The following is a 27626-nucleotide window of genomic DNA, read 5'->3' as shown; positions in this document are numbered from 1 at the left end:
TGCACAATTTCCACCCAAGTAGTGATTGCATTTAAGTGCTGATGTGACTGTTTATTATTGTATTACAGTAGTGCCAGAGACCTCTGCAACTAACTACAACTGCAGCCCTATTGTGTCAGGCACCATACAAACCTTATTGCCCTGCACCTTGTATAGTCATTTACATGACTGAAAAGTCAGTAAAAAGAGGATGCAAAACACTTCCAAATCAGAATAGTAGCATTTACTCTCACTTTGCACTGGTGTAAATAACTACAAAAGGTTCAGGGCAATGGAGAATTGCACCTAAAGTAGTAAAAGATTGCTTAGGCCCAGAAGAGTGTATAATCTAGATGGACAAGACTGACAAAGAGGAAAGTAAAGTAAGTATTATCATCCCTATTTTACACTTGGAAACTAAGACACAGAGCAATCAAGTGACTTGCCCAAGGTCATACAGAAAGTCTGTGGCAGAGGTGGGAATTGAAAGCAGAACTCCCAAGTGCAGTGCCTTCAGTGCAAGACCATCTTTCCTATGTATTATATTTTGTAAAAATGATCCACTGGTTTTCATCCTATCTACAGTGTATAAATATAAGAACTTACTAACTTGGCAGTCACTGAATAAATTATTGTTTCAACAAAATAAAGATTTTGAAGATTATGCTTCTGTAATTTGTCTAGATTAGCATCCCAGTTCATCTATTGGTACCCTTAATAATATAGACGTGTGTAAAGGAACAAACTGTTTAGTGAATGTATTTCCCCCCCCCACACACACACACACCACAAACAATTAAATGTCCACTAAACTACATCCACAGCTTTGTGTTTTTGATAAAAGCATTGTGTAGACCAGGGGTCGGCAACCTTTCAGAAGTGGTGTGCCAAGTCTTCATTTATTCACTCTAATTTAAGGTTTTGTGTGCCAGTCATACATTTTAATGTTTTTAGAAGTGTAGTAAGATACGCACGCAGCCAACTGTTATCATTGAACAAGAGCAGCGCACCATACCAGTAGCTACTGACAACAAGGTCTCTTTTTATAGGTCTATAATATATAATTAAACTATTGTTGTATGTAAAGTAAATAAGGTTTTTAAAATGTTTAAGAAGCTTCATTAAAATTAAATTAAAATGCAGAGTCCCCCGGACCGGTGGCCAGGACCCGGGCAGTCTGAGTGCCACTGAAAATCAGCTTGCGTGCCACCTTCAGCACACGTGCCATAGGTTGCCTACCCCTGGTGTAGACATTTTGTTATATAGTTCGCCGGGAAGAACAAAATGTCAATTAAGCAATAATTCTAAAGTGAATTAAGGACATATTAAACGGGGTCACTAAACAGTTTGCTATTTTATACCTTGCTTCAGTAAAAACAGCAATCAGTGGGTAAGTAAAATAATATTTCAGTTACAAAAGCATGATCCTATGGGTAAAGAAATAATTTTTGAATGGTGCTCTGGTGGAGTCCTGTAGATAATTTTACTGGAGTGTATAAAGCCATTAGGGGCCAGATCCTGATTCTGTTGAAGTGAACAGCAACAATACTTCCATTGGTAATGATGGGATTGAGATTTGGTACTGTCTGGTCTCAGTCATGGCCAAATATGGGAGGGAAGAAGGGATATATTTGTAGGAAATCTAAGGCTTGTTTTGAAGAGGGACCTTTAGCAATTCTTTTTACAGACCCAAACCACAAAATTCAGCATCTAGAATAAATGCAGGACTGGTCGCTTGTGTTTATTGCTTGTTCCATGCAAGTTCATCGCTTGATCCTAGCCTCTCATTTCAGGGGACAGCTAGAGGTTGGGAACATTGCTGAGGTAGTGTGCTGAGGGTCCCTGAGGAAGCAGCACTATACCTTGTGCAAAGTGGATGTAAAATGCTACCATTCTATGTAAGGTGCAGGGAAATGGAGATTTAGCATACCTGGGGCTACTTTGCAGCATCTCCTCTGGCCAATACAGAAGCAGGGCTAACTTCCTCCAGTGACAGTTTAATCCTGTCACCTATTATTTTAGAAGGATAATGGTCCCACTGTAAAGCTTTAAGGGTGGGCTTCAAGCAAGTAAAAATATAGGTGAATCAAAAAGGATGTATCAAAGCCTGGCTGACAAAAATCATTGCCTGGATTGAGAAGTACACTCACAGCCCATTGAGATTAAAGCACACCCTAATTTCTAAAGAGTGCCTGTCAAAGAGCAATTACCGCTTCCATTTGCTTACCTCTGACTGGACCCCAGCCAAAGCTATGGGACTATTCTCTTGTATATTCTCATATAGGTCCGTACTTCATGCAAACTTTGTCACTCACTTAAGAAGCAGCACTTTCTATTTCTGATGTTTAAAACAATAGTTTGTTTTGTCTCTCTTTGTTGATGTGTTTTCCTTGTGTTGTTATTTCAGGGTTATGTAAAAGTAATTCGTGACATGGTGCCAAGGGCTGAATCCTCATTAGCAACCTGAGGATTTTGATTCGCTGAAAATAAAGTTCATAATTTACTAAGAGCATTTTAATGACTCTAATAAATAAGAACAAAGGACATCATACATCCTATGCAGGTTAACAATGCAAACATAACCAAGGTCAATCCTATCTAGAGGCCGAACATGGACTAGGGACATGCAGGGACCTGACCAGACTGGGCTAAATGGAGGAACAAGCCATGGGCAGGCAATGAATGAATGACAATGCTGCACTGCTCCCAGTGTCTGTAAAGATGCTCTGAGATAAAAAAAAAAAAGAAGAGCATGTTAACCGTTACAGGCAGTACACAGGACCATGTACGGGCCAAGGGAGAGGGGGAAAGCACATATCAAAGCTGTTCCTTTCACATCTGTTCAAGGAACACAAGCAAAGTCTTAAGTGCATTTGGGCATCTGGTCCTGTTTGGCCAGTCCATCTCCCATGTATTTGCACATAGCTACTGCCCTTTCCTGAGAATAATGTGGCTCAAAGTCCAGGCAGGGATTTCACATGTGAGAATATCACAGAGGAAATTTATCCAATGAATTCCGAGATAGTCAATAATTCATTAAAAGGGGGTAAAGGTGAGCTGGCCTTTTGTACCTCCGACCCCACGCTTCTTGATGGAGTCTCAATATGGTAAAAGCAGTAAAGAGTCCTGTGGCACCTTATAGACTAACAGATGTTTTGGAGCATGAGCTATCGTGGGTGAAAACATCTGTTAGTCTATAAGGTGCCACAGGACTCTTTGTTGCTTTTACAGATCCAGACTAACACGGCTACCCCTCTGATACTTGTCAATATGGTAACATCATCCAGTCAATGTTGAACATACTTTAGCATCATAGCATCTACAAGGGAAGAGCATTGTGGCTTCAAAACTGTTAAACAGGTGTCACCTCAACAGTGGGGTGTCTCTTGGGGTCTGTTATATTAGGCAAGGCAAAAAAAATGACCATAGCATTTCTATGGGTTTGGGTTTGCCCATACAAAAAAGACTTATAATGAAAAAAAAATTATATTGGATTGTCCAAAAACCCATACAATTTAATAGAGATTTATACCCCACTATAGAAATTACGGCATGCTTCAAAATACCTTTATATGGTAGGTCATTCACTATTACATTCTATAGGATTTTAGAGTAATATCTATAGGTTTAATTCCTTCTAAAATCCACAGTTTTCCATAAGAGTGGCATAATCTTCTGGGGTTATTTGGGGCTAACGATTGATGGTGCATCTTGAATCAATGTACTCATTATTATTTGATCTAGGAACATAGGAATTGGCAGGCCAGTGATTCACCTAATCCAGTACCCTGTCTCTGACACTACCAGTAGTGGATGATACAGAAGAACCCCATAACGCAAATTTTTTCAGTGAACAGTCCATGGTCTTCCTAACTCTTGTCAGTTAAGTAGTTGGCTTATGTTCTGAAGCAAAATGGCTTATATTCTTTAATAATATACATATCTCTTTTAATGTAACTATAGTTTGTTCTCATCTGTATAATTGTGTAGTCTCTTTTTGAATCCTAAGATCTGAGCTTCAGTGGCATCTTGTGACAATCAGCTCTACAAGTTTTTTATGCAACTCATAATTGAGTATTTACTTTTTTCTGTTTAAAGTTTGTTGCCTTTCAATTTCATTGAATGATCTTTTGATCTTGTACTATGGGAAAAAGTAAATCAGGGATTCCTTTTTACCGTTTCTATACTATTCATTATTTTGTATACCTCTATCATCTATTATTCTTCATCTCTTTAAACAAAACAGTCTCAGTTAGTTTGCTCTCTGCTCATATGGAAGTATCTCTATGCCTCTGATCATTTTCACTGCTTGTCTTTAAGCCCCTTCTATTTCTGCTATATATTCTGAGATAGGATGACCAGTACAGACAGGAGCGCCGCCAGCTTTTTTGCCGCCCTAGGTGGCGGAAGGTCCCGCCCCCGAAATGCCGCCCCTAACAGAGGCGGCGGAAGGTCCGGCCACCGCAGTCACCGCCCCCCAAATGTTAGCGCCCTAGGCGACCACCTAGGTCACCTAATGGGTTGTGCCGGCCCTGAGTACAGAACTCAGTATTCCAGGAAGGCTTACATTGATTTATGTAATGGTAGTGTAATATTTTCAGTATTATTTTCTATCCCATTCTTTACACATCCCAACATTGTGTTTGCTTTTTGACCACTGCAGCCATTTTCATCCAGCTGTCCGCAAGGAAACTGTGTCAGTATCAGACACTTGGGATAGAGGTCCTATCTGATTAAGCAGTTTTGCAAGAGTTTTGATATTCTGTGTTGTTGGTTGGGCTAGCTTGTTAAAGGAATCAAACAATATTATTCATTGGTCCAAATCACTACAGTTAACACGAGTGATACTGCAGATTTTTGGTGATTACTGAAAATGCTGCACTATTTTTATAAGGGGGAAAAATGCACACAAGTAACCTTTGCTGCTGGAATCTGGCACTTTCACATCCAATTCAAACCAGAACCAGAAAGTGCTGTAGTACCCAAAAAAATGAAAAGATTTTTTTCTTTTTAAAAAGTTAGCCAAACTTTTTTAAGCCTTAAAAAAATATCTGGTTCAGTTTGAATTTTTGGTGAAAAACTGGACTGGTTATCAATCCAAACTAGCTCACCTATACAAAGGACATCAATCACAAAACTTAGAGTACTGTATTTTTAATGGCTATAGTATAGTAATGCCCCAGACATGTGCACAATAATAGGGATTCAGATTTGAACATTTTAGTTACGAATTCAAAAAAGTTCAGGCAGACTAGCTAAGGGTAGAGTGACCAGATAGCAAGTGTGAAAATAGGGACTGGGGTGGGGGGGTAATAGGTGCCTGTATAAGAGAAAGCCCCAAATATTGGGACTGTCCCTATAAAATTGGGACATCTGGTCACCCTAGCTAAGTGTTACAATGAGCATACATAATTCTAAACCATTAGACTTCAGAATTCAGGTGTAATCCAAAAATATGAAATTTAATAGACAGGAAAAGCTTTCAAGTGTATTTACCATGTAAATCCTGATATAGAAGATCCATAAATAGTAAAAAGATCTTGATTACCACAGACTGAATGGGAAGCAAAATTCTGCTCTAATACACTGATCATATTAGCTAATCATAACTTGTTTGTATTTAACATGCAGCCAATCATTTTTAGGTGGTTTACAACGTGTATACTGTAAGATACACGATATAGGTAAAAAATAGGACATCTCCAAAGAGAATTACATTCTATTTTCTTTTTTGTTACTTTTTCCTCATCACTTTAGATTTCTTTGTACATAACTTATAAAGGGATTCATCTTCCTGCAATGTGGCTGTACTCTACATACTTACCCTTTTGCTCATGTGTAATGGTTTAAGATTCATTTTGTTCTCTGGGTTACATACATTTTAAAAACCATATTATTCATAAGAGGAATTCAGATTTGACTACTGTGATCCATTTCAAATACCAAAAAAAAAAAAAAGAATCAGAAATCATGAGGAGATAAGTGTGAAGTATAAAGAAAAGGATCTATAAAGCCGTCACTAGGTGGGTCCATAACAATGAATTAGGCATAGAGAGATGTTACGTACAAAATACTGGTGATTAAACAGATGCAATGAAAGTGAAATCACACAAGTTGGACCCAGGTTACTGGAAAAATATCAGTATAGAGAACAGAAGCAATATGCAAAGTGGGAGAGATCCACATGGCTCATGAGGCTGCAGAACTAAACTCTGCACTGGCTAATCAATCTGATCAGACCAGGGAGCTTGCAACGGAAATCAGGGGGAGTTACTTGCGTCCTGTGGCAGGAAAATCAGGACCTTGGTGTGCAAGTGGGAGAAGCTGGGAGCAGAATAAAAGAGCTATTGTTCCTGCTCCAGAAACTAGCCTTGAGGATGGGAGAAGGGACCTCTACAGACCCCAGTCCCCTCTCCCTCCATACATTTCATCTGCACGAGGAAAGGAGGTATGTAGTGTAGTTGTAGCAATGTCAGTCCCAGGATACTGGAGAGCAAGGTGGGTGAGGCAATATATTTTATTGGACCAACTTCTGTTTGTGAGAGAGAGAAACTTTTGAGCCACAGAGAGTTGAAGAAGAGCTCTCTGTGGCTCGAAAATTTGCCTCTCTCACCAACAAAAGTTGGTCCAAAAAAAGATATTTCCTTACCCACCTTGTCTGTCTGAGGCAAGGAGGGTCATTCCAAGATCCTTAGCATGTTTTTTTTATTTTTTTTTCTGGTTATTTTTAAAGGGATATAACTTGTTTGGCTGCCCCTCTCCTTAACTGCCATGAGGGCAGGGCTGGGTAAAATCTTTGCCCCAATGAACTTATCTTGGCTTCCTTGTTTTGGGCAGCACATTCATCTCTCTGTGGCTGTCACTTAGCTGAAAAGGAATTTGCCCCAGTCTTCCAACTACACTGCCATGTGAGGAACAACAAAACGAGCTACCACTCCCAAGCAGGAGTTCCCATTCAGAATACAAAACTGACTGGGGAGCACGGTTGGACTGTGAAGCTCCAGTTGGCTTTACACCACAGAGCAAAAGCAGTGCCAGGATCTCACCCATTTTTATACTAGCAAAAATCAACTGAAAGGCTAGAGCAAAACTTCCACTTTGCACCAACAGTACGTATTTGGGTGCAAATACTAATTGTTTTTATTATTATGCTCTTCAGGGCGAGGATTATCTATGTTTGTGGATCCTACAGTGCCGAGCCCATTGTTTGCAATAACCAAAGTAAATAAAGATAATTAATCATAATAATGGTGCAAAAACTATTTTTTTGACCATTCAGAAAATGTAATGCAGGAAGATATTCACTGTTTTTGTATGGATGGAGCAGTTCTAAATTACATCACTGGCATGAGGCACTTCAGTGACCTTATACCATTGGAGGATTGGGCACAGTGGAACTCAACTCTGACATGTCCCTCCTTGCCCCATCCCACTTCCCAAACATGCTACTTTATGCTGGTAGTGGGGGAAGGTGGCTAATGCAGGAGACACCTCTGCCAGCTATCTGCCTAAGCTTCCCTACATGCAGGAAATTTTACATTGGCCATTTCTGGATAGTTTTAGTCCACCTTGTGCCACTCAAGAGAATCCAACTCTAGTAAACTAGGAGCCTATTGATTAGCTTTACAGAAATAAGAGCAGATTGATAACAGAAAACTATATATTACTATAGCAAAATCTAATTGTGGGCCTGATCCTGTTATAACTTAATATCAGATGTAATGCTTATAACCAGGCATATGCAACTGTTTTCAATGGGACAACAGTAGATTACCATTTACATAGGTGACACTGTCCTCAGTAAGAGAATGCATGGCAAGCATGACACCCAGCAGTAAGAATCGGTTGGAGTGCACCCTGCTTGAGGTAGTCTCTTTTTTAAAAACCATATGTCTTAAGCATTAAAAATTATAGTTAATTTTCATTCACTACTCTGTCTTCCAACACTGAAGGATAAGAATACAGTTTATAGAACTTGAGTGAATACGTCTCATGTATAAATAGCCAAATTTTATCACAGTCTTACAAAATTAAATAAATAAATTGCAGCTACATTAAATAACGCCCAGCATATGGACTTTTGTGCTGTGTGTTTTGAAAATTCTTCAGATGACAATAATGACCCAATTACTGTTCTGATTAAAGAAAATGAGATATTCCTACTAAATCGAAAATTTTGCAGTTGGGAGTAAAAATATTCACGAGGCTGAAGATTAATGAGAAATACAGGTAAACTCAATTATCTAAACCCTGATTATCTGACATCCAGGTTACCTGATATTTAGAAACGTCCCTTGAAATTGGACTTTTGCTTTTTTAAAAATTCCAGTTTTCAAAAATGTGGATATCTCCTCCAAGCCAGTCAGATGGTGCTTAACAAAATTAACCCTTAAACCAGGACTAAGTCAAGCAATATGAGATAGATGGAGAAGAATATCTCTGGGTTATTCAAAGCTCTCCTCACAGCAATCTCTCTAGAATAAAACAGCACATCCAATCAGTGAAACACAAGACAGAAGCACTGAATAAGAGCTAAATGTTATTACATCATAACACGCTCATTGGCTGAACATACTCTTAAAGCACAACATTTACCTAACAATTTCTGAGAGAGGTTGGCTATAACTTTAACCCTTTCATGGTTTCACACCCAGCATGGAAAAAAACATTAAGACTGGAATTAGAGATTCTCATTTAGGAAAGGAAGTATGGTCTAGTGGTTTGGGCTTTGAACCCCTGACTTCTAATTCCAGCTCTGGTCTAGCTGCCATAAGGCCTGTAGGCAAGGTATTTAACATTCCTATGCCTCAGTTTCCCCAATTACTAAACAAGGATACCACCTACCTTGTAAGATAGCTGAGAGAATTAGTTGGTTAGAGTTACTGAGAAAGGTGACTCAAAGGCTGTGGAATCTTCCTTGGTGAAATGGTGGTCTGGACTTCCAAGCTTTTTCTAATGTAAAAGCATTATTTTCTTTTAAATCACTGCTAATACATTATTAACATCATCAAAAAGATGGCAAAGATTTGTGGAAACCAAGAGACATCTTCAGGAGATGGGGTGGATCTCACTGGGGCTATATTCTGTGACTTTCCCTGGAGTCCTCTCATAAATCTGTTGCTACTAGGAAGGTTGAGATGGTGGAAGGCATGGAATAGTACTTACTGGATGACCTGAAATTGCAGTGAACTTTCACTTGAGGAAAATTCAGTGTTTTCTCAAACTTTCTTTCTGTTCCTTTGGATTTATGACTGACCTAAAGAGATAAGGCTAACACTATGGGCCATTGTATCTGATATACTGGTTGGTGTGGTATTTGGATTTAGGTCAATTAGAGATTATATTTTATGTGAATGTGAAATATCCAATATTGTGACTTATAGGAACAAACTAGAAAAGGTTCATGTTGGATGCACATCCTGACATTTGAGTGTTTATCTGAACCTTTTCTGAAAGGATCTACAAAGTAGGCTGAAAATATTAAAAAACCTGGCTTTTACAAACTAGAGCAGAAATATCACAAGAGAGGCTGTTTTTAAAGTATCTTGTGTCTTCTATTTGCAGTTGTAACTGGAATCAGAAAAAGCAGAGGCACAATGAAAAAGCCAAACAAAAACAACAGATGGAACATTTTTTCAATTCTAAGAAAAGTTTCTGTTCAAAGCGTGGTTATTATTATTATTAATTTATTATTTGTATTACCAGAGTGCCTAGTCAGGGACCACGACCACATTGTGCTAGGTGCTGCACAAATGCAAAACAAAAATGGCAGTCCTGCCCAGTGGTGCTGGAACAACTTTTATAGTGGGAATGCTAAAGGAGGAAACTATGTATTTGGGTTGTTATTACTACTTCAAGCCAGGGGGTGCAGCAGTATCCCCAGCACACTTAGTTGCAGCACCTATGGTCCTGCCCCAAACAGCTTACAAATTAAGTATAAAACAAGAAACAAGAGATGGATTTAGACAGGCCTATGAAGGAGCACAAGGAACCAATGAGGCAACACTGGTCAGCACAATAGGCTGTGGTCTCAGTACACCAGCAGCCTGAGTGTTGTCTGCAAAACACTTGACATCATGGCAAAACAGAGTTTTAAGGAAGGATTTGAAGGCGCATAATGAGGTAGCTTTGTAGATATTTATGGGAGCTCCTCCCACGCATGAGGGAAAGCACAAAGTTGCTTAGCTGAAAATGTAATAAGTGGGCAATGGAGGCTGACATCACGGTCTGATTGGAGGCATAAACTCATATTTTGATAGTGAATAGATGATAGATAGGGTGGGGATAAGGGCCTTGAGAATGACGATAAGAGCTTTATGTTTGATGGGATAGAGAAGAGGGAGCCAATGGAGGGATTCAAAAAGAGGGGTGACATGGTCAAAGTGATTAGCTATGAATATGAACTTGCAGCACCATTCTGAATGGATATGATTGGGGCACGATTGCAGACATCACAGTGAAGAACATTGCAGTAATCGAGACGTGATACGTTGAGAGTCTGGACAAGTCTTAGCTGTGTGGATTCGGAAAAAGAAAGGCAGTATCTTAGAAATGTTATATAGAAAGAATCGGGAGGATTTAGACTTAACCTGGATGTGAGGACCTAGAGAGCAATCTGATTCAAACACTAGGTTATAGGTTGGAGTGACAGGCAGAATGGTGGTGCTGTCTACAGTGATTAAGAAAGAAGGTGGGGGGAAAGGTGAAGGGCTCTGTTTTAGGTTGAAAGTTTGGACTGATTCTTATTTAATCTGAATTGATTACTCAACCCTAGTAAAGGCTGGAATTCATTTTACATGCAAACAATTCTGTGTTAAAGGTAGTTTCAATTCTAAAAAGTGGCTCCATAAAAATGGCATTGTGAGATTTCGGGTACGTTGAGTTTCAGTGACTTGGTTGACAGACAAAAGATATCTTTTCAAATGACCAGTCCTGCATGGGTACTTTGGGGCTCATGCATTAATGCTAGGAATAAACATTTTTCCGTTACATCTGTGTAACTCCTTTGTGTTCAGTGGGATTGGATAGGTAAAGGGCAGAATATGGGGTTGGAGGGCAGAATATGGTCCTGCGAATGGAACTACATTAACAAGTCTGTTCATGATGCAGAAAGCAAAAATAGCCTCATACTGTGCCCTGAAGTTGGTGATCTCTATCCCGTTTATCATGAATGCAATTGCATGCTATAAAACTACACCACCCAAAGGGCACCAATTCTGGCAGTCTCAACAGCAAGGCCAAGGGACAAATGGGAATGGAAAATGAGCTATCCTCTCCCCCCTAGAAGTGAAGTCTAGAAATGTATCTCCCCAAGGTAATGGGGAGGTACATTTGCAGAGAGATGTGGAAAAGCATGCACTACTAATAACTGTTCAAGTATCTATTCTATGGGCAAATAGGAAGGTTACAAACTCCAATCTAGCACCTTTGACTAATTTAACTAAACTAAAAAAATTTACTAAACTAAAATACTAAAATCATCTGTCACATTTCATGTTCAAGAACCCCCAAACACTTTACAACACACACAAATGAAGTTACCTCTGGTGTGGAATGGAATAGACATCATCTGCTACAGGTTGAACCTCTCTAGTCCAGCACCCTTGGGACCTGCCTGGTGCCGAATCAGAGAATTTGCCGAACCATGGGAGGTCAGTATTCTAGAGAGCAGGTCTCTCTTTATTTTTATCTTGCTGAGGCGAATAAATGGAACAATGCTTGCAATGCCACCTAGCCAAGTCTATTGGCTCTCTTCATAACAAAGTGTTAGTGTTGTTACACAATTGTACTGTATTGGCACAAGGAAATAAGTACACCTCTACCCCGATATAACGCTGGCCTCGGGAGCCAAAAAATCTTACTGCGTTATAGGTGAAGCCTATAACGTTATATCGAACGTGCTTTGATCTGCCGGAGCGCGCAGCCCCGCCCACCCGGAGCGCTGCTTTACCACGTTATATCCAAATTCGTATTATATCGGGTCGCATTATATTGGAGTAGAGGTGTATAAAAAACCATAAAATAAAATCATGCTGGACCACGGATGTTGCTGGGCCAGAGAGTGCCGGACTCGAGAGGTTCAACATGTAGTAGTGCTACATAGCAATTTTTAGGAGAGTAAGTGAGAAAAATAAATTGCAGAGATGTTTTTGTAAGGCAGAAGGAATTATTTGTGTTGGAATTTAACTAAGACACCAGGGGTAACATCTCTATTTTTGCAAAAAGTGCCTTAGGATCTTTAATTCCTGTAGGTCTGACTGTTCCACAAAGGGAAGGAGAGGGGACAACAAGCCTACCCTCCCACGTGAAGGGTAGCCATCATGTGGCTAGGGAACACAGTGTTTGTGCATGGCAAGTGGCACTGCCACTAGCCACCATAAAAGGGGCAGAAAGCAGTGGGGTCATCCCCCCCAGCTTCTGCACTTACCAACCAAGTTGGATGGGGGCAGCATGGAGGATATTGAAGCTGGATGGGTACAGCTCCCCGGATGTTGGAGCTGCTACTGCAGCATGTTCATTTGGGGAGTCCTCGCTAGATCACACAGAATCCCTTATGGAAGCTCTGGCTGTAATGCAGCTTCTCAGTGCCCCACTTCTTGCCTGGGGTGCAGTGTAAGCCACAGGCTTGCTCTAAGAACAGTAGTGGTCTAGTTACTGTGCCATTGGCAGCACCTCACTGGGTTTTGTTCAATAAACAGTCTAATTTTGTTGAGCTGGTAGCAGCTGAGGTTGTTGGTGATATATTGTCTCAGTATTAACCATACAGTAGCCTGGCAGTATGATTGACTATGATCTGAATCTTGATAGAATACTGTTTGCAGTTAGTTTAGGCTTTCTTCATTAAGTTCAGGTTAGGTTCACTTAAGGAATGTGCTTGCCAAGCATGCCGTGCTTTAACCTTTATATCCTTCATGTTGATTAATAACCTATTTACAAAGATATTCATAATGAATTTTTTACCTTCCTTTCCTACCCCACCACAGCACACACCTATCATTGTATTCTCTTGAAATCACATACCATTAAAAACAGTTGCAGAGGTCAACATAAAGTATTTTCATGCTTTACACAAGCCCATACACCTTGTAAAAGGGGTATCTGACTCTACGAGATAGCTGTTGTTGAAAAACAAGGCACATTGCATAAGAACACCAGCTTTTTCCTTCCCAATTTGCCTATTTGGCTCCAATTCAGCAAAGCATTTACGCATGTGCTTACCTTTAAGGATGGACTGAAGTCCCACTGTGCTGTATCACTGCCTATATGTTTTTACTCTGACATTGCCAACTATTTGTCATAACTATTTTTCATTCGGTTTATTTTTGGAAATTAGAGATGGAAGAGAGGATTAAGTAATTCAGTCTATCATGCTGTCAGTGAAGGACTGTTGCTCAGAATGATCTCCTAGTGCTTTATCCACTTTTCAATTACCCATATGAGAGGGTTTCTACCATTTTCTCTGGGAACCTATTCTATAAATATGTGCTTCTGGATATTTTACTCATAAACTAAATGATTTAGGAGCCTAACTCTCATTTTCAACAGCAGCTTGGGGGGCCCCTAAATGTGTAAATCCTTTTGAAAACGAGACAGACTCCCAAGATACTTAGGTGCTTTTGAAATTTGTATCCCTTATCATTAGAAACTTTGCCTGATAATCAACCTACATTTCTCCTACACTTAACCCCATTCCCTTATTCTCAGGTATAACCATTCGTGCCATCTTATATATAGTACTTTGTCAGAAGGTTGTATCTATTCCAACAGCCTGGTAAATGTGATATTCTGAGTGCTAAATTACATGTTAAAAGGACTTTCCCTCTCACAATTAAAAACAAATAAACAAAAAAAATACTAGGACTGGGACAAAACTTGTCCTAGTAAAGCCAAGAAATCACAAATATTATCCTAAGAGGAGGCTATTTGAAGGCACTATACCATTTTGCTTTCTATAACATAGACAACATTAATGTATTTTTATCCATAGTGGCTATATTACTTTACGAGTTCAGATTATAGAATGAAAGATGCTGATCTCCTATTTGAAGCAATTGTGAGGTAAAGAAGCTTTTAATTCCCTGAAAGCAGACAAACTATATTTGGCCACTCCACCACTGCAGTTCAATTTCTTTACTACATTTCACTTCCACTCTGCAATGCAGATTTGACCATTCAACCTCTCACATGAGGTCATTAGTCATTTTTGAAAGCATATTGAATCAGATTTTTTAAAACTTATTTAGGCACCTAAAGATGCACATATGCACCTAGTGAAAGTTTCAAAATTGCCTAAACAGGGTAGGTGCCTAAATCTAGCCACAAGCACCTAAGCTGCTTAGGCCTTTTTGGAAATCCCCCCGGGCTCCTAGCTGCATTTTTAGGCACCTAAAAACCTTTGAAAATCTGGCACATTATTCTAAGCAGACGATACTCATATAAAAATTCTCCCTCATCCTTTAGAAAGTACAGCACATTCCTACAAAATAGTCTCATTTTTTACTCCTTGCTTGCCAAGTTAAATCAGGCAGCAGCAAACTTCTTCAGTTAAGTATTTAATTAACCTCAGTGTCAAATTACACTTTTTGAAACCTTGATAGAGAGCCCCTCAGCATTAAAAATTAAAACTTGTGGAAAGGAGACAGAACATCTAGAGGTTAGAGCAGGGGGTTGATAGTCCAGATTCGTGAATTCTTTTCCTGATCTGTATTATTGATCCTACATGTAACCACCAGCAAGTCACTTAACTTCTCAGGGGCGCTCTGCCAGTTGCCGGTCCCGCGGCTCCGGTGGACCTCCTGCAGGCACGCCTGCGGATGCTCCACCGAAGCCACGCGGGACCAGCGGACCCTCCGCAGGCACACCTGCGGGATGTCCACCAAAGCCACCTGCCGCCCTCCCGGCGACCGGCAGAGCGCCCCCCGCGGCATGCCGCCCCAAGCACGCGCTTGGCGTGCTGGGGTCTGGAGCTGCCCCTGTAACTTTTCCATACCTCAGTTCACCCATCTCAAAAATGAGTATGAAAGTATGTAATATCACTAAATATAAGATACATTGCAGGGCTGTAGGAAGGCTAAAATAATGCTTGAAAGTGCTTTGAGATCCTCAGCTGGAAGGAGCTATATATGTGCAAAGCATTTTAAAGAGACTACCGAAGAATAGGGATAGAAACTGACAAGACTCAGAGCGGGGAATAAAAGGGATTAAATTCCACTCACTGCACATAAACATTGTGAACAGTCTACCCCACAAACGTTTAGCGTGTTGCACATACTCAAGAGATCTAATATTTCAAGGTGGATTTTCTTCACACCACTAAGAGTAGCAAGGAACTTAGTTAAATTGTCATCTAGAGTTACGGAGCATATGCAGGCTAGGAGAGTTTATTGTGAGGCTAAGCCTTGCAACAGTGTAAATGAAGCTCTTGTTGCAGGGTGCTAATCTTCTTAGAATTCTTATTAAAAATGGATGATTACATGTGCTTGCAAACAGCCAAGGCATCACTTATTGATTTACTCAGCATACAAGTGCGGCTCCCAATGCATTTTTGCAAGCTTTTTATAAAAAGGAAAGGAAAAAAATGAGGGTAAAGATGTCAGTTGAATGGCTTTTCCCCCCTTCCCTCTATCCTACAAAAAAAAACTTAAGCAAACACACATTGAACTTTCCAGCCAGAGAGATACAGGAAATTATATTTCTTGACTTTCTGCTTTCTCTTTCTGACAGCAAATGGTTAAGGCTCTGCATATTGCTAGAAGTGCAGTAAAGGAGGGATGAATACAACACCCTAGGTGATTATAGCTGAAAACATGACTCTAATGTAGGGAAATAATTCATATTTAAATAATTGATTATCTAAAATTTATCATTATTATCATGTTTATAATGAATGCATGTTTTACCAATTTGCAGTAACTAAATTTTCTAATCTTAGCAAGCTTGAAGAAAGTCTGTTAATTAGATAAGAATATTTTCCTTTCTGCATCTATATTAACTTCTCATTCTTTTACAGTTCAAGAAAGATGCTTGCTGCTGTATTCTTTTGGGATGGGTCCTTGCCAAATCTCAAGAGCAAAACAAAGGTGGGACTAGATGGTACGAGGATAGGAGACCGCGAAAGAAAATCCAGGTTGGGTGAAGTTTTTTAATTGCCCCTGCACCTTGATATAGTATTTCCCTTCAGTTCCCTAGGTTTTGCAGTGATATCTTCACTGCTGTATTTCATTAGTGGGTAAATGAATTCCTGTTTCTGGAATATTTGTAAAGGACTTTAGGCCTGATCCTGTGAGATGCTGGGCTTCCTTATTGCAATGGGAGTTGAGGATGCTCAGTACCTGACGCATTCAAGACCTCTGGGATCTCCCAAGATGAAAAGCGATATCTTATTTTCCATTTTTTCCTGGTCAGAGAAAAGAGAGACCTTTTCTTTCATATGAGAGCTATGCTACAATTATCCAGGCCTTTTTCACCTTGAGACTTAATCTGATATAATGAACTCTAAATGGGGTTACACCTTGGAACCATTGGCCAGCTAAAGTTACCACAAAATATGACTGCACATTATACAGTGTTTCGTGCAAAGAACACATTATGTTAGTGACCTATTGTCTGGATGGTGACTACTAATTTCCAGGGGGAGTCTAAAGCTTCAGTTTATGATCCAGAGAGTCTACACTAGAAAGTCTATGTTGGCATAACTTATGTCGCTCAGGGGCATGAATAAACTACCCCCCTGAGCGACACAAATTACACTGATGTAAGTGCTTGGGTGCATAGTGCTATGTCGGCAGAAGAGCTTCTCCCACCGACATCGTTTCTGCCATTCACAAAGGTGGTTTTATTGTGCTGATAGGAGAGCTCTCTCCTGTCTGCATAGAGCGTCTTCACCAGACACACTGCAGCGCTGTACGTGTAGACATGCCCTGAGATGACTGAACTTCAGAGTGTCTTGGTTTAAAGAGTGTGGGGATCCAGTGGCAGTGCATTTTCCATGAGGGGTCTTCCGTCCTGGAACACCTCATCTGATTCCTTGATTGGTTTGCTGAGAGTCCAGATCTGTTACCCTTAATGCAAAGCTCACCTCTTCTTCCTCAGGCTCTTTTGGATAAGGGGTTGCTTAAGGGACAGTGGTGCTGGAACAATTTGTACAGTGGGTATGCTAAGAGCCATTGAACCAAACTGTAAACCTTGCATATGATGGACACCACTTCAGCACCCCCACCACCCCTAGTTCCAACACCTATGTTAAGGGCATTATTATTTTGGATGACTATTAATCCAGCTAAATTGCTTTTGAGGACCTGTTGTGTAATTTGATGGAGTTTTTTAAATTATATTGTAAGTGCAGCAAAACTTGCTTTCAAGAAATCTAAACAATAGAATAAAAACAGAATTTTGAAGCACTTCTTCTGATGTCCTTTCCCCCGCATCATTTCTAAGATATGCATAAGTTAAAATAATTCAAGCTTTAGAAACAGAGCAAGACATTGATCATCAAAAATAAATTGGTCCTTCAGGAAAAAAAAGAAAGCCTTTTTCTCACAAAACTGCCATTGTTGACAGACAAGGACTCTTGATAATTGTAATCAGCACTTGATGCTGCAATTAACATTGTTGATCATCTCTTCTTCATGAGTATGTAAACTGAGACAAAGTACTTACGTTTTTTACACTATGTTTTTACTCATTTTGTGTGTTTTAACACACAGATCGGGGCCAGAGCGATCCGTCCTTTCCAGAAGTAGCAGGAGCTCAGGTCTGGTTGGGGATCACAGAAGACATGTTTTTATATATATATATATGTTTAGAGCTCGGGGAGGAAGGAAGCAGCAGGGTCAGATCTGGAATCATCATGGCCCTGTTCTGCCAGCCTCAAAGAAACCCCTGAGGGGAGTGTATGGCAGTAATCATGCTGTACAAGTCAGGGGTGGAAGGATTATGAATACCCTCTCAGCAGTTTCTTGGGGCTCCCTCAGTTGAATGAAAACTTTCTGTGTAGCAGAGGAGCTTTGAGGATATTTACAGGCCAGGAAAGTAGAGGAGCAGGGTTCTTGAAGAAACTGGTACTACGGGACCTAAGAGTTCCAGGAAACAAAGTTGAAGTACTAGGATCCATACAGACAACTCTCAACTGTGGATTTTTCGTTTTTGGAATTATTCTTTCAACAGTATTCAGAAGACTAGGGCATATATTGATATGGGTCATGTGAGCAGAGATTATGCCAGAGACTCCTCAGTGAGGGGTGTGGCGCAGTAGTGGCCATCATTAGGGTCTATGGAAATGAAGAAGAGAGACAAATGGGCCACGTTTCAGGCCCACAGCCAAATCCTAGGTTGGACAGTTCCATACCCTCTCCCAACCCAACAGACATCCCAGCTAACTCAAACTTTCTGTGTGGATGGGGTAGTGAAGTTCACTTCCTCTGTCAGATAAAAGTTAAAATAGTAGAGTGCAAATAGCCACTTGAGTGAAAAGCGTTGTTATATCAGTGCCCTTGTATTCGCAATCCAAAAACTATTTCTCAGCTGCTGTTAATGGGTAGCTTGTCCCACTAGCCTTTTCCCTACACTGTGAATGCCCACAGTCAAATAGCCTTAAAATCATCTTTGAAAAACAGTTCACATTGCTGCTATTGTTAGTTCAGAAGATCGACTGCCCAAATTCAGACTTTCCATGTTTATTAATTAAAAGGAGACTAAAAATGACATTATCAAAGGCGGCATTAAATTGCTCTCTTTGTTTTATGATGGTTACAAGTCCCAAAATGGAAGTGAAAAGGCCATACTTATTACAATTTTTTTAAAGCAGATACCACTTTTGTCATCATACACTAGATGCAAAACTAGAGGTCACAGATGAACACACACAAAAAAGAATAGCTGGCTTTTTCCTCTTTCAAATTATTGGTATGTAAGAGAAGGGACAGACTAATTGTTTAATCACTGGCACATTGCTTTAAATCCAATTCTCAGCACACAGAGAGAAAACACAAATGGATGGAAAGGGCACTGAGGCATTTGAGTTGATTGATGGTGGGTCAGTGGCTGATGCACGATAGTTTAGATATCAAACCCAATAAATTAAAAGCATCACATTCTGAAGACATTATGTGACACAGACCCTAACCAGAGAGACTAGAACTGCTCAGAAGTGGGAATACCTTCTTAGCCCGGTAGGAGTGCTTTGCCAGGTCAAAGCTTAGCACACAATATTTATTTAGTAGATCGGCATGGGGAGAGAAGGAATGGGAAAGCAGGAATGATATGCTGTACTACACTGTAGAAAATGCATATTGAGATGATTCTAGTATCAGGGTAGAACTGTCATGGCACAAAAGGTGCATTACTCACTGCCAGATTCATATACCCTTTCTCATCCTGAATAGTACCTTACACCACAAGTGATCCCATTGACTTATCTCCCCATGCTGATCTACTAACTAATACTGTGTGCTAAGCTTTGACCTGGCAGCAAAAGGGTATCAGAATCTGGCCTTTGATTTCCAAACAAAGGAGTTGTCAGATCACTCTAATCTATGATTTGCCAATGAGAAATTTACAGCAATAGCACAAGAGAAACAACATAATGTCTATCGCTAATGACCTAATTCCATCCTTAGATGTATATACATAACTCAATAGTCTTCAGTGGAAATTGCATGCATGTATCTGAGGGCAGAATTTGGCTCTTATTTTTCCCCCCACTTAGATTAATGCATCAAAATACGTTATTTGCAGCTCACATCTTTTAAGGCCTCAAGCAAGTGGCTTCACAGACTATACCATATATTAAAATTTTAAACCCATATTGGCATTGTCAGTTGACAGATGCTCTTGGAAAGGAATTGCTCCAATCAAATTATTCTAATTAGTTTTATTTGGTTTGTTTTTAAAAAAGAGAGGAAAACCATTGGATTTTCAGTACAAAATCAAAAATGAATACACCTTCAGTTGCATGTAATTTGCTCTACTTATGTCACCAGCTTCTACAGATGGGGAGTCAAAATCAACCAGCAACATTCACAGACCAGAGAACTGCATAGCTCAAGGGATCAGATCTCTTTCAGGTTGATAAGTTTTGATTATTGTTTCGTAGACAGATGTCCACAAGGCAAAACTACAGTCAGAACTGGGACTGACTGGGACCTTTGCTTCAGGTCAAGGCTCGAATGGACTTGAAGACTACCCACTTGCTCCTAGAGCTAGCACCTCCCTCATACACTTGGGGCTCATTGGTGTGACAATGTGGCAAAGCATGGTGCAGAAGTTCTGTGAATAAACAGAGAATTTCAGTCCCTGGGGCTATCCATTCATCACCTTGCACAACCACTAAAATAAATTTATTTTAAACAAAACAAAAAAAATCTAGTAGATTTCACAAGTATTACTAACTTTAGATAGAATAGACTATATAGACATAGATATTTCAACTGTAGAATCAGTCTATCAACAAAGAAAAATCTAGGATTAAAAATTACACCTCTTCCAACAGTTTTCAGGCTTAGCAAGTGCACATTATCTACACACTGTCCAGAGATGCAAAACCCCAGGGAAATGAGCTCAGCTCAATTACATGATTTCTTTTATGATCGGCAGTAACTATTTCAATATTCATTTTTAAAATAATGCATTTGTTAAGTGCACCAGGCTACAAGCTACAAGCAATGGATTTACTCCCTAGATGCAGTGTTTTTCTTTTCAATCGAAACTGCAAGGAAAGTAAATACTGTCAAATCAGACAGGGCTCCAAATTGCCATCATGACAACTTCATCTTCGTATGTCAACATACCAAGTGTTTCTCCTAGATACCTCTCAGGGCCAGATTCAGTGACCCCCAGAGCCAGGGTAGGTTTCATCACAAGAAGCAGCTCTTTCTGCTAGCTAGATAACAAAAAGTTGTTCCTCTGAGAAAAGAAGGAAGATGAAAAGAAATGAGGAAAGAGAAAGACAGTAAGAAGGGGTGGCCAGAGAAGGATGCAGGAAGAATGAGATTAAAAAGAAAGGTAGACAGAAAGAAACAGAAAAGGGAAAAACACAGAGTGTGGTCGTAGGGTAGAAGTGGAAGAGAAGTTTAGGTTTGAACGATTGTATTTATATACAAAATTTTAGGAGATTTCATGGATCATATTCTGCAAATTCTTTATTGTAGGTTATATTTATTGATATATACATACAAACATACATGCACACATACTGTCACTCAATTGTCTGATATGATTGAGACTCCCCTTGTGGATCCTCTGCAAAAAGTCTAGAATGTCTGAGGCCACACATGATCATAATTTGCTACAGGGCCTCCTCCTTCCAAGCAGCTCTGCTTTAAACCGTGCCTCTCAGGGTTTGTCCTTTTGTCAAATCTTTAGGTTCCCGCAGCAATTTGTTATTAACTCACCAACCGCTGCAGGCCTGTGCACGGGAGGGAAGGGCGCACCTTTAAAAAGGCTCTTATCCTCATTTCCAGCCAAGAACACCCAATAAAAGCTAAAGCACAAATTTCCAGAAGTATTATGGATATGGAAAAGACTGAATGATCACAAAGCATTTTGGTTTGTTTGTTTGATCCAAGGAGACAAGCTGTTATTTTATTGCTCTGTACAGATGCTCCTAGTTTGATGGACAAAATGTCTAGAACAACTGGACCACAAAGTGACATAAATCCCAACAGAACAAAAATATATCTATGACCTACGGTATGTCCAGAATCAATCTTCGTGAGGGATGATTATGGTAGTGACCTGAGATCTGTCAGTACATTTTCCACTCTGAGAAGTCAGTAGTGCTTGTAGATACAGCTCCTCGGGGGTGCCGGTGGGTGAAGGTTCATGTGCACCAATGTGAACTGAATAGTAAAATCTAGCCTTATGTGTGTACTTTCTCTTGTCTATGTTATAACAATTAATGTCTATTAAGTTATTAGTTGGATACAGCCAATGGTGGGGAGGGGCATGAGGCAAATGGATATATACAATGCAGAACATCTATAAAGCCCAGTACTTTGCAAAGATACAAACTTTTCAGTCAGTGCTCAGGCAACCATGGACAAACTCTTGGAGTCAAGCTGATATCTGAATAAGTACACTACACTGGATGGTAATTGGTAAGGAAACCAAAAGCTGAAGTGGAAAAAACACTTTTTGCTTAATATAGCTTACAGCTACCAGAAAAAGCCCCTTTTCATAGAGCCTAATGGTCAGTTGCAAGTAATATAGGCAGTCATCTGGTCTTAAGAAGAGAAATGGGTCATTACATCTCATCTCATCAAGTCTGTAGTCCAGCTGAAATTATTGCATATGTTGTGACCACACAGAATACCCTTTGAATAGCACCACACCCAGCCCCAAATAACCCGCCCCAAACACAAAGAATTGATTTATTTACAAAAGCAAGATTCTGACAGAAGGAAGGGAAACCTACAGAAAATTATCCTTGTACTGACAACCTGACATGATGCAGACAGATCACCCCTCCTCCCCCCACTCCACTCAATGAAAGTAAAACCAGGATTTAGCATACCAATGACTAACAGGAGCATAAGTCAGACACACAAAAATTTGGAATGTCTTGTGAAAAATCAGGATGTGTTTGCAGCTCTGTTCATCATGGGCATTTAGTCCCCCTTTATTACATGCAGTGTATGAAATTAAATACCATACCACAAGGCCTCGGTAAGATGTATCATAGGGTATGAAATGTCTCTGTTGATACATTGCTTTTTAAGATGCATGGAACAAGTTGAGCTGATGCTAACCAAACATTACACAACAAAATGTCCACAAATAGGCATGCTGCTCAATGCTTTACAGAATTAAAAATGCAACACTAATTGAAAAAGGCAGTTTAAAGTGAACTACTCTGTTATTAATGTGCACTATTAAAACAAGTGGTATAGCATTTACACTACAGGACAGAGTTTCCTTCCCTTTTTAAAAAAAATCACCTTGGTTTATATCTTTCACACAAGGTTTTAAATGCATATTTGTCATGAAACAAGATAACACTCTCAACAGACAGGCTCAACTGAAGCAGCACCAGGCTTTATTCTGAGAAGACAACACAGCACCTTGCAGGTAAGGAGCCAGGCAGCTGTTGTGTTGAGCAGAAACTGACTGGCATTAGCTGAGTTCTTATATAGCTGGTGTGGGTGGCCTCTGGTGAGCAACAGCCAATAGAAGATAAGCTATACTAATTCGATTACAAGCCCTGCACAGGCTGCAGGAGTTCCTTACAGTTACCCTTCCCTTAAGGACAGCTTCCAGGGGTCTGGGAGTGCAGGCTTTGCATGGTAGGCATGGTGAAATTCCCTAATATTATCAGGTGCGTGGATGAGACTGACAGATTCCCATGACCAATCAGCTGGTCTATAATCCTCCCAGTCCACAATGTACTTCAGTTCACTGTGAACTAGTTTAGAGGCAAGGATCCATTGGGCAAGAATTTTTTCTTGTCCCTGGATAATAACTGTCAAAGACAGATATTTGACTCCTCCAGGAGATGGATTGTCAGTATATAGCTTTAACAATTAAGCGTGGAAGACCAGGTACACTCTAATGGAGCTGGGCAGAAGCGGTTTCACTGGATAATTTTAAATGGACCCAGGTACTGATTAGCTAGTTTACGTGACAGTTGAGTGGACACAAGGTTCCGTGATGATAACCATACCTAGTTGACGATAACAAAATGAGAGATTACCTGATGGTGTCAGTTGGTATAATATATGTGGGCACTTTTGGCTGAGTAGAGACATTTTCTCAGTGCCGCTTAGACATAGTACAAATGCTGGACTAGATTGTGGCTGCAGAACATTAGACACATTCAGTAAGGATGGATGGAATTGCAGATAGAATCCATAGTTGTCATAGCAGAACATTAGACACATTCAGTAAGGATGGATGGAATTGCAGATAGAATCCATAGTTGTCATAGAAGGGGCTTCAGTGAGTTAAGACATAGAGTTGTTGTAGGCAAATTTGGTGAAAGGAAGAAGTGAGACCCAGTTGTCCTGGTGATAACTGATGAAACAATTAAGGTATTGTTAAAAGATCGGTTAACCCATTTGGTCTGCCCGTTGGCCTGAGGATGATTGGCAGAAGAAATATGTAGATTACCGGACAGCAACTTTAAAAGCTCTTGCCACAAATGGGAAATGAATGGTGGACCTTGGTTGGTGATGATCCTAGACAGCAGCCTGTGGAGTTTGAAGACATGAGTAAAAAAGAGCTAGGCTGTCTCCTCAGCAGGGAGGACTATGGGACATGGGAGAAAACAGGACATTTTAGTAAGATGGTTGATTTTGACTAAGATGACTCTATTGCCCTCCAAACTGGGTAGGTCAATGCTGAAGTCCATAGAGATGGATGACCACAGAAATGGGGTTGGTAGAGGCAAGAGGGCACTGAGAGGTTTTGTACAGGAGAATCTTTCTTCCAGAGCAAATATCACAGGGGTTAATATATGCCTTGATGAAGATCTACCTCTTCGGCCACCAAAAATTTCGAGAAACTAGTTCATATGTTTTTTAAAATGGCCAAAGTGGCCTGCCAGAGGAGAATCATGACAAAGCTTAGCTACTTTAAGCCAAATGTGGTGCTGTGGGAATAGATACAGCCCTAAAAATAAATACCATCTTTGATCAGGAAGCCAGGTGAGGAGCTTGGTCATCGGTGGCATTCTGAATCAACACGGCTTCTGCTGTTAGATAATGAGGACTGCATGAGAGGCAGAAAATCCCTGTGTACTAGAGCACTAGGAAAATTACAAGGTTTGAGGATTATGTAAAACATTCTTGATCTCTAGCTCCTTCACCTAGGTATTCCCCCTTAGGGGGCTTCTGGTTGCTCAGAAGGTATGTCAAAACAAAATTTAATCTGGAGAAGAATAAAGACCACTGGATTTGACATTGGTTCAGGGTTTTTGCAGCACACAGATATTCCAAGTTTTTGTCAGCTGTTAATATCTGGACCAGAAATCAGGCACCCATGAGGTGGTGGCACCATTCTTTGAAGGCAGCTCTAATGGTGAGTAGTACTTTATTGCAGATCTCATAAATCTGCTACACATGTGAGAGTTTTTGGGAGTAGACTGCATGTGGATGAAGTAGATTTCAGGGCCCATGTTGATAGTACAGCTCCGATTGCCACATTGGACTCATTTGCCTCAACTATAAAAAGCGTTTTGCCGGATCTGAGTGCACCAGAAAGGTGCTAACATAAATTCCTCCTTTATGTGGTTGAAGACAGACTGAGTTTCCCAAGTCCAGGCAAATTGAGCATTGTCCCAAAGCAGAGCAGTGCAGTCAGAGGGAACTCCAGGCCTGCAAAATCCTTAAAGAAACATCAGTAAATATTTGCAAATCCAAGGAAATGTTGAACTTCATGCACATTTCTTGAGGTTGCCCATTTAATGACTGCAAATATTTTTCTAGGTTCCATACTAATCCCAATGGGGAAGACTACAAAACCTAGACATTCCATGGTGGACTGGACAAATTTGCATTTTTCTAGTTTTGTGTATAACCTATGTTCCCTGAGATATTCCAGCACTAGGCAAATGTGTTGGTCATAGAGGAACTGGTTTTCCAATTAGATAAGAACAACACATAGGTGTAATTTGACTTCTATATTGGGGGGTGGGGCGGGCAGCTCCAGTCAGGCCAATGGGGCCATGCCTGGGGGAGGGGGAATTTAGCACCTGTCCAAGGCTTGCAGTTTGGGGGCGGGGGGGGAGAAACACCACAATCCACCCTTTGCCCCCAAACTACTCCCATGAAATAACGTCCAGGTAGATCACCACAAATTGATCTAAAATGCCCCTAAAAATGTCATTAATAAAATGCTAAAAAGTGGCTGGGTGACCTGAAAGACCAAAAAGCATCACCAGTAGTCAAAATGGCCATAGAAAGTCCAGAACATGATCCTTTATCCATCACCCTCATGAATTATAAGCCCTGTGAAGGTCAGGCTTGGTGAACAACCTCATGGAACACAGTCTGTCAACTTGCTGATCAAGGGTTATCTGTACTTAATGGTGATTCTATTCAAAGCATGATGATTGATGCATAAACATAGTGATCCATCTTTCTTCCTGACAAATAGGATCAGGGCATCGTCTGGATTAATTTTTTTCTGTGATTTTCTTGGAGGTATTCCAAAAGAGGCTTGAGCTCTGGTTACAAGAGAGCATAGATTTATCCAACAGGATCTTGGTTTCTGGTTGGAGATCGATGGGACAATCCTAAAACTGATGAGGGGGTAGTGTCCCCACGTTCCTTTTATTGAGTACACTGGCTAGATCTCAATATTTTGCTGGGAGTACTGGGACTTGGTTGGGATCTTGGCTTAACTATTCCAGAGACATGGTCCAGATAAGTGTTGCCTGGAAGTGTCTTAGTAGTTACTGCAATCATGGACGCTGGAGGTGTATGAAGCACCAGATTCAGTGTTATCTAAGAAATGCTGGGAACTATGCACAATAAACCTATCTGCATTGCCTTCCAGGATTTCGGTACTCAGTCCCATGAGGCATGACTGTCGACAGGAACTTGAACTGAAATGCATCACTTACACCCCCCTCCCCACAAAATGTGTGGCTTATGCAATGTAAGCCAAATAATACCAATGACAATTGGAAATGAGCTGAATTGGAAAATGAGCTGAATTGGAGGATTTCATAGTGATCCAGAAGTGATCCTGACTTCAAGAGGGGCACTAACAGGCACTCACTGAGTTCTTATATAGCCAGCATGGTTGATGCCCACCAGAGGCTACCCAGTAGGAAAGAAGCTATACTATTTTTTTTTTATATAATTGGAGATATACCAATCTCCTAGAACTGGAAGGGACCTTGAAAGGTCATCGAGTTCACTAGCAGGACCATTTTTTTGCCCCAGATCCCTAAGTGGCCTCCTCAAGGATTGAACTCACAACCCTGGGTTTAGCAGGCCAATGCTCAAACCACTGAGCTATCCCTCCTCCCAAATTCAATTAAAAGCCCTGCACAGGCTGCAGGAGTTCCTTAAACATTTGCCCTTAGAGACCAGAACTCCTCCAAGTCAGTATATGTATATATTATTGTTAAAACCCATATTGTTACCTGGAAAGATTTTGTTAGGTATTTTGTAGCCACTGCTGGCTTTAGAATCATAGCAGGGATATGTAGCATAGCTCTGTCACATTAAAATTTTTGATACATTTTAAAAGTTTTTAATAAACTCTGCTGTTTTTCTGCAGTAAACAGTTATCAAATATAGCTTTTTACAGGTAGATCAAATTAGAGATACACATTTTGTGCATGCATGCGCACACACAGTGATGTTTTACACTGAAACGGTGGCTGTCATTTGAAGATCTCAAAGAGCTTTGGAAACATTAATTAATTAGCAAAAGGAAATCCCTGTCAGGTACAGAGGTATTTGCATAACTATTTTACTATTGAGTAAACTGAGGTACACCAACAGAATGAGTGACTTGTCCTAGTCACTCAGCGCACTGGTACTATTACTAGGAATAGTGACGGCAACCCCCTTGCTCTAACCACAAGACCACACACCATCTTTGCATCTTTTTGTTTCTGCAAAGTGCTGAGCACTCTGACCCCTGATCCAACAAAGCACTTAAGCATATGCTTAGCTTTAAGCATGTGAGTGCTCAGCACT

At 40.3% G+C, this 27626-nt stretch overlaps 1 protein-coding gene across 4 annotated transcripts in view; it reads right to left on the bottom strand.

Moving 5' to 3' along the window:
• The window catches only part of SOX5 (SRY-box transcription factor 5), a 918538-nt gene that overhangs the window by 375997 nt on the left and 514915 nt on the right, over positions 1–27626 (bottom strand). The window contains exon 1 of one of the 4 annotated variants that reach the window (XM_044993209.1): positions 23666–24033. The exons of the other annotated variants lie outside the window; for them this stretch is intronic. The gene's annotated coding sequence lies outside the window, so the exon portion shown is untranslated. Of the gene's footprint in view, positions 1–23665; positions 24034–27626 lie in introns of those variants that run through there. 4 annotated transcript variants of the gene reach the window in all.

This window comes from Mauremys mutica, chromosome 1 (genome assembly GCF_020497125.1).
Source record: "Mauremys mutica isolate MM-2020 ecotype Southern chromosome 1, ASM2049712v1, whole genome shotgun sequence".
In the NCBI taxonomy this organism is placed as follows: Eukaryota; Metazoa; Chordata; order Testudines; family Geoemydidae; genus Mauremys; species Mauremys mutica.
The sequence above is the reverse complement of the archived record's forward strand: the minus strand, read 5'-3'. Positions and strand labels throughout refer to the sequence as shown.